Below are 8,103 nucleotides of genomic sequence, written 5' to 3' on the forward strand. Positions count from 1 at the left end.
AGGAGTTGGGGGAGCGGAGCCCCGCGGGCACTGCGGGCCGCTCTGTGGCTGGGCTCCCAGGCACCCGGGGTTCTCGCGAGCTCCCCGCGGGTCCCCGGCGAAAGGAACAAAAGGCTTTGGCGGCACGCAAGAATGGTGATGCGGGGCGGGTGGATGGAGGGGCTTTCCGTGGTCACGTGCTTCCGTCCCAGCACAGCCCCCACGTCCAGCCCAGCCTGACTCGGGCCCGAAGTCCTTCGAGACTTGCACGACGCCAGTGCCGCGGGCGTGTCTGCAGACGATCTGGACATCGCATGGTTTCACGTGTTCGAAAAGGAAGAGAGCGCGCGCTGATTATCCGGGGTGGGAGAACGCAGGCCCAGAAAACTGAAGTGAGTTGCCGGCGTCGTCGGGGCTTTTAGTGGCAGGGCCAGGATCAGAACCTGGGCTCGGAGTACCCACTTCCAAACCTCCGAAGCCCCTCTCGATTCAGGGGAGAATATGCCATTAAAAAAAAGCACAAGTATGACTGCAATCTAAAATTAACGGTATTCAGAAAACAAAGAGCTTAAAGCACCGATACGTGCTTAGCACAGTTGAACTTGTAACTTTCTGTGCCTTGGGACTGACTTGCTGGCGCCTCAGCGGAGCCAAGCCAGTCGGTGCTTTCTGAATTGCCTTTCAGGTTGACAGTGCCTCTTGGCTTTGTGCCTGGGACCCAGGTACAGTCGGGAAAGGGTGATCCTAGGCGCTGAGACAAATGCCCGAGAGCCTGTCACCCTGCGACAGCTTTCATATGACAGCTGGTTGGGAGCTGTCTCACTTCCCCCGCCCACTCCCCCGCTCCCCTGCCCCCAGGGAGGGCACGGAATCCAAAAGCAATCTCACTGCCATCTTGTCCATGCGGACTCAAAGCGCCCCTAATAGGACAGGGGAGGGCTGCCCTTGTGAGTTTCTGAGACTGCACACCCTTAATGGGAGTAGAAAGCCCCTTCTCTCTCCCAGAGAAGGCAAGGCTGCAGGAGGGGAAATTTATATAGATTATATATATAATCTAGAGAACAAAAGTCAGGAGAGGAAGCTTTGGGGGAGGGGGGTGGCAGAAGAGGGTGGAATGCTTTCACGAAGGGCTTTTACCACCCAAAATAAAACAGGAGGACACCACAGCGTTTTTAAAACACCAGAGGGAAAGCTGTCAGTAGGCAGTCGGAATCCAGGGAGCAAGCCAAGGTGGGACAGGCACAGCAGCTGCTGGATCAGTGACAGCTGCAAGGAAAAGGCTGAGCCAGGCGCCCACTAAGCCTCGCCTAGAGACCTGCCCCAGCCCTGCCTGCACAACCAGACCACCTTTATCTCTCCGCTCCAGGCCTTGTTCCCTCTCGAGCTCTTTGCACCCGGAAGCCACCTTACCATCATCTGGCTTGCCGTCCTCTGTCTGCTCTCCTCTTCCACAGAACCAAGTCCTTCTAGCGCTGTGGCAGGTGTGGGAGTCAGCAGGAGCCTGGCTGGGAGGAGGGGATGCACAGAAAGGCTGGGACGAAAAGGGAACTTGAAGCTGCCTTCTGCCCATGTCTGTTACAAAAGCTGCGAAGGCCGCCCTGTGCTCACTCCCTCGTTGATTGCACACCATGAGCACCCTCTTGCCTATGGTAGGAAAAGAGGTTAACCCACTTGAAGGGTAAGAACCCTTTCCACCAGCCACAGAAGCTCCCCTTACCTCTAGGTCTGGATTAAGACAGCAAACCTTGTCTAAAATTAGACTGGAACCAGCCGGGCCAGGAACTGGTCTAGGAGAAGCTTCTGGATTCTGGCTAGCCAAAGGATAGGACAGATTGTAAATCTGATTTTGTAGTAGCTCCAGGAAAAGCTTAAACAGCCCTGACAAGAGTGAAGCCATTTTGAGTGACAGAAGCCATTGTGAACTATAAATGAACTAGCTGATATGAGGGAGGCAGGCTGTGCGGACGAGTGCAACGAACTGTACCGGAGGAAATGTGTGTTCGGAAGGCTTGCGAAAACTAAGAGCAGTGATTGTTCAACTAAGAATGGCTAACTGCAATATCCTGCTTCTACACATTGCAAACGTATGAAAACCGTTGGAAAATTAGACAGGCCACTGCTCAGTCTCCTCTCAGGAGGACTGACAGTCCCTGCCGCAGGTAATAAAACTTTTTCTTTTGAACTTGTCGGCGGTCTGGGACATTTTGTGCTTCTTTGCCACGTTCTTAACTCGCTACCTTCGTCCTTCTGATGTCAGGCCCTGTGGTTGCCCTCAGCAGTCATTCCACATGGAGTTTGGGTTATTTCGCCACCCTCTCGGCTCTATGGGTGGACACTGTTGGTGTAAGCTGCTGGTTTTCAACCTATTGCCAATGAACTCCTGGGGGTCCCCGAGGGCCTTTCAGGCAGTCTGTGGCTTCAAAAAGATTTCAGAATAGTCTGAGGCACTATGTCCCTGCCCCAGACGGTCAAATGCCACGGAGTCAGCACGGCTGGATCCTTCACAAGTCAGCGGCTCCACACAGTGGTGCTTTCTTCACCACCACCACCTAGGGCTAAAATGAAATCATAATAAATTCTGTTTCACTCACGGATGTTCTTCTGCAGCAAAGATTAGTGATTTTATGAAAACCTCAACCCTGAGTAGTTTTCACTGTTTTATGTGATCACGTGGGGCATACACAAAAGGCACGTGCTCCAGGCTGAAGGAGGATCATTGTCTCAAGAGACAGCCCTTGTGCAATCACTGGAGCTGTAAGCTGAACTGGCCACTTTTTATTTTTCATAGACTACCACGGCGACTTGAAAAAGATAGCTGACAACTAGGTTTATTCAGATTGGAGCATTTGGCAGGCATATTCTTAAACATGCAAGAAGTGAAACGGACCCCTTTCCATAGGTAGGTTTATTGTGCCAACCTGGACAATAGGAATATGTGGGATTAATAAGGTCGCCGTTTGATTGGAGGACAAAGAGTTAACTGGCTGGACAAGCCCCGCCTCTCTCTCTTCCTCTCTGGTGATCGGACCAGCGTGTAGCTGCATTAGCTGGTTTTCTGCCTCAACTGAGGTTCCTTCAAGACCTGCTTCACCATGCTACTGAGCATCACTTGAGCTTGGGGCTGTTGGACCCTCTTGCTTTGCTTGAGTTCAATATCCCATCTGAGCCCGCTTCAATAAGCTCTTGAGCTGCTGACTGTTGGTGACCAGCCCTGCTGTTTGCTGCCTGTGGCTGGACTGCCCACATTGCCCCCAGGGAAGACTCAGCTACCTTGGACCCAGTAGGCCTTCTGAGTTGAAGGGCTTCAGTGTATTAACTATTCCACGGAAGTGAGTTGAACTGAGCCCTCTGTGTGTGGACTAATTAGCTGTTGCATTCCTTCATACCGTATATATCTATACATATATATAAAATTTATTTATATTTATATAAAATCATAAGTGTCCTGGTTTTGTTCTCTAGAGAACCGTGCCTAACACACCTCAAAGAAAACAACAGTGAGTTTTTGCTGCTAATGAGAAGGGGGAAGCAGTTTTAGTTTTCAAGATAAATTTTGAATTTTGGAAAACTTGCTTCTGCCACTGTGAGTTTGGCAGCTACCCCCTTAAAGGCTTTCCTGGTGGGATCAACAATATTATGAATATTATTTGGGGAGGTCTGCTTTTAGCTCAGTGAACCAATGTTTTCCAAAAGACTAGTGCAAAGATGTTACAGAACAATGCATGGCCAAAGGTTCTGTTAAAAGTGAAACAAGGACAATGGAGTTTATGCTACGGTGATAAAATGTTAATAGGTACACTTCTGATTCCACCAAGCAACAGAAGAGGAGCTAACTAAGGGACTAAGAAGAAAATCCTAAGCTGTTGAAATACCCCTCCCTTTTCCAATCACGCATCATTGTGAAGGCAGGTTTTCTTCATATAGGTCAATCGCAACTATAATAGATTGAATGCAGAAGCAGCTATGAGAATCCAGCTGCCTTCTATTAAGCTAGACATTAGAGACTTGCAAAAATATAAAGAAGTGTCATTCTTCACACTATTTTGTGTGTTGGAAAACAGTTATTTCTCATCGACATGCTAATATGTAATGGGTTTGCTATTTTCAATTCGTGAATACTTCAAAATTCTCAGTTGCACTTTCTAATTGGGTGAATATTGATTGATAAAACCTACATTAAAAATTACTGAGTTATTTTAAAGAGCATAAAGGGATCCTAAGACCAAAGACTTTGAGATCAGCTAATCTAAGCTATGGAGAGTAGTCTAACCACCCTTGCTACTATAATTTGCTCATGGGTGGCCATCAGAACCAGCTTGATTCAACCAGGAATTTATTAAGCGATAGAGAAGAGATGCCTTCATTTCTTACCAGGTGGCTGCCAGGCATGGGGCCCTGGCATTGCCAATGGGTAAGCTGTTGATCTACTGGCGAACTTCAAGGTTGGTAATTCAAATCCCTAAGTCCATCCACAGAAGAAAATGGAGGCTATTTGCTCCCATAAAGCTTTGATGCCTTGGAAACCCTCTACAGGGTCATTATGGATTGGAATAGATTCAAAGGCAATGGGTTCAGTTTTTTTGGTGGGGAGCCAGGCAGTAGAAGCTACTGATAAGGGAGCCATTTTGAACGATTTTTGGACAAGAAGAATTTACCATAGGAAGAGTAGATGCTGTGCAAGCAGAGGAGAGGGCTAAGAAAGAAACCGTTTCCTTTACGATGTTGTTCAAGTCGGATCAAAACAGTTACAGGAGCAGATAGCCTCATCTTTCTCCGGTGGATGGATTGGTGGGTTTGAACTACCAGCCTTGCGTTAGTTAGCAGGTCAACAGCTGACCCAACAGCACCACCTGTCCCCTGGCAGGAAATGAGAACATCTTTTCCCCATCATGGGAACTGGGTAGAATGGTCAACGGGGCTACAGAACTGGTTTGATTCCTTTCAGTCAGATGAGTCAATGAATTCTCTTGTGAGTTAAACTAGCTGGAATCGGATTCTCAGCCACTGGCAATGTTAAGGACCTTCAACAGTTCACTGTGTGCCTGTTTGTGGACATTTGTATTGAAACAGACTGCCCGGGGCCTCAGGATCAGACACTTTCTTTCTCTTTCTTTTTAACAGTGTTATTGGCCCTTCAACCTCATATTACACAATGGAATAGTTCAATCACCTCACAAAGAGGTGTGCAATCATAACCACAATCAATTTTAGAACGTTTCTCCACACCCCCTGCACCCCCATGGTTCAGTTGCCTTTAAAATGAGTTGTGTGGTCACCATCAGTTCTAGAGCTCCCACATACATTGTTTGCTCCCCCAACTCCTCACTCTCCCTGTCTCCCACCCTACCCCACCCTCCCCTATAAACCCTCCCATCGGTTCTTATCTCTGTGCCTCTACTCCTTCCATGCGTCATCAACTGGAAAACCCGGCAGAAACAATAAAAGGCAAAACAAAAGTGGTAGAATAATAATAAAAATACAGAGATTAAAAATACAAATAAGGAATACGAAAAGACCATGATGAATATTTTAAAGGCCAGGGAGGAAATTGTTGCCATGGAACAAGCAAGAAATACTTGCACCTGGACACCCAGAGCAATTTCGGATTGGGTAAAGTGGGAGGTCAACTGACCGAGTCTCCAGTTTGAGGCCCACCCGCTTTCTCCGGCTGCGTTCATCAGTGCAGCACACTGGCAGAGTAAGAACGGAATCGCGCACAGACAGATGGGTCAAAGGGCCAACATTTTTTCCCCCAAAACAATAAGGAACGTGGACATCCTCTGTGTAGCAAGATTGTAGGGGATTTTTATTTTCCTGTGCTTTTGTGTATTTCAGGAGCCCAGGTGCCTTAGGGTTCCCCATTGGGATGCTAACCTCATAGGCAGTGGTTCAAAGCCACCCATAGCTCCTAGGGGCAAAGGTGAGACTGTCTGCTTCCAAAGAGATTTACAGTCTCGGGAACTGCCCCTTGCTCTGCCTTACAGGGTCACCATGAGTGATCCTCGACTTGATAGCAGTGAGGTTTTGTAGATTTCCCAAATTGGACGATATGAGCATGTAATGCATGTTGAAAAACAAACAAAAACATCATTTTTTCAATAGCTGGGCAAAGGTACAATCTTAGAGAGCAGGTTGGAGACGAGCACCTGGTGAGCGAGCCCAGGCTCACAGGCTGAAGTGGTGGCTGTTGTTAACAATTCTGAGCCATAGCTGTGAGAGATGCCGACGAGAGCCAAAGCAAACTTCCTTTCATTCGTTTACCGTTTTGCCAAGAATCAACCTCAATGATTCAAGAGGATAAACAAAAACCAACGGGTTAAAGAATCATTTAACCCTTATGCTGGATATTTGCCTAAAAAAAGGGAAAAAGAAAGAAAAAAGCCAATGGGAAGATTATGCCATCACCAGGAAAGGCTTAGGATATAAGATTAGGTGAAGGAAGGAACACGGACAAAGGTCACAGACTGTGTGCAAGCCACCATGTGTGGACAAGACCGAGGAGAGAACTTGGAAAATCAGACTGTTCTGGTATTAGGGAATATGAGCGATCTTTTCTCCTTCCTTAAAATATCCCTTAAGGGGGCCAGACTGTCTTCTGCAATAAATAAAAGCAAGAGGGAGTCATCGGTTCGAATTATGGAGGCCTCAAGGGACTGTTTTTAATGCCTGCCAAATGGCTCTCAATCCAACACCAAGACAGAAGCTGTGGGTCTCCCACCACCACCACCCCGCCCCGGGGCCTGGCATCCGAAGCTGGGCGGGCTGACTTGGGTGGGACTGCTTTGTAGATAGCCCAAAAGGAAAAGGAGAGGCTGGGGATGTGGGAGCCTGGGGGGTCAGGGCTCCCTCACCTCCTCAGTCCACCCTTGTGGAATTTTTCAGATTCAGGCGTGGCTTCCTGAGGCTCTGTCTTCATCGTCCCCTCCTCCCAACTCCCACCATGTTCTCCTGAAACCGTCCTGGCCTCCTGCCCCAAGGGGCTGGCACACAGCTGCCAGCCTCCAGAACACAACCTCTGTCTACTGCTCTGAAGCACAAAGAAAATCGGTCCCTGGAGGTTTTTCTAGGAAGGTTTCCTGTGAGCAATCACGAGTGAAGCAGGAACAAAACAAACAAAGGGAGAAAGATGTTACAAAACATCATGGGACTCTGTTGGCTAAAGGCAAACCCTGCGTGGGTGGGGGGGGGGGGGGGTGTTCTGCATAGACCCGGTTTCAGGCACACCTTCAAGCCCTCATTCTGGTCATCCTTCACCCATGTATTAATTGTCCAGACATCTGTCTTGAACCTATTACATGACAAGTATTATGCTATTGGCTTTACAAGAAGTAGCCTACCACTTTACAAGTTCAATGCTATTCCGATTCAAATACCAACAACCTTCTTCAAAGAATTGGAAAAACTGATCACCAATTTCATATGGAGAGGGAAGAAGCCCAGAATTAGCAGAGAACTCCTCAAGAAGAAGGACAAAGTTGGAGGACTCGCCTTACCAGATTTCAATGCCTATTACACAGCTACAGTGGCCAAAACAGCGTGGTACTGGCACAAAGACAGACACTCAGACCAGTGGAAAAGAATAGAAAGCCCAGGAATAAAATCATCAGCATATAGACAACTGATCTTCGACAAGGGTCACAAAACCATCAATTGGGAAGCGGATGCCCTTTTTAACAAGTGGTGCTGGAAACAATGGATATCCACATGTAGAAAAATGAAACAAAACGTTTACCTCACCCCACACACAAGAATAAACTCAGGGTGGATCACAGACCTAGAAGTTAAACCCCAAACCATCAGGACCATCCAGGAGGGAATCAGGGCAAACCTAGGAGCATTGGCCCAGGGAATTCATAGGCTCACTGCAATAGGGAAGGGTACACACACAGGTGAACTGGAAATCGACAAATGGGATTTAATAAGAATAAAACACCTGTGCACCTCAAATGACTTCACCAAGAGGGTGACAAGGCAATCCACAGACTGGGGGAGGATTTTTTTAAAAATCATTTTATTAGGGGCTCATACGACTCTTAGCACAATCCATACATACATCAATTGTGTAAAGCACATTTGTACATTCATTGCCCTCGTCATTCTCAAAACATTTGCTCTCCACTTAAG

Source organism: Echinops telfairi, unplaced genomic scaffold (genome assembly GCF_000313985.2).
Source record: "Echinops telfairi isolate 266 unplaced genomic scaffold, ASM31398v2 ScPeMD7_7467;HRSCAF=8505_1, whole genome shotgun sequence".
NCBI lineage: Eukaryota > Metazoa > Chordata > Mammalia > Afrosoricida > Tenrecidae > Echinops > Echinops telfairi.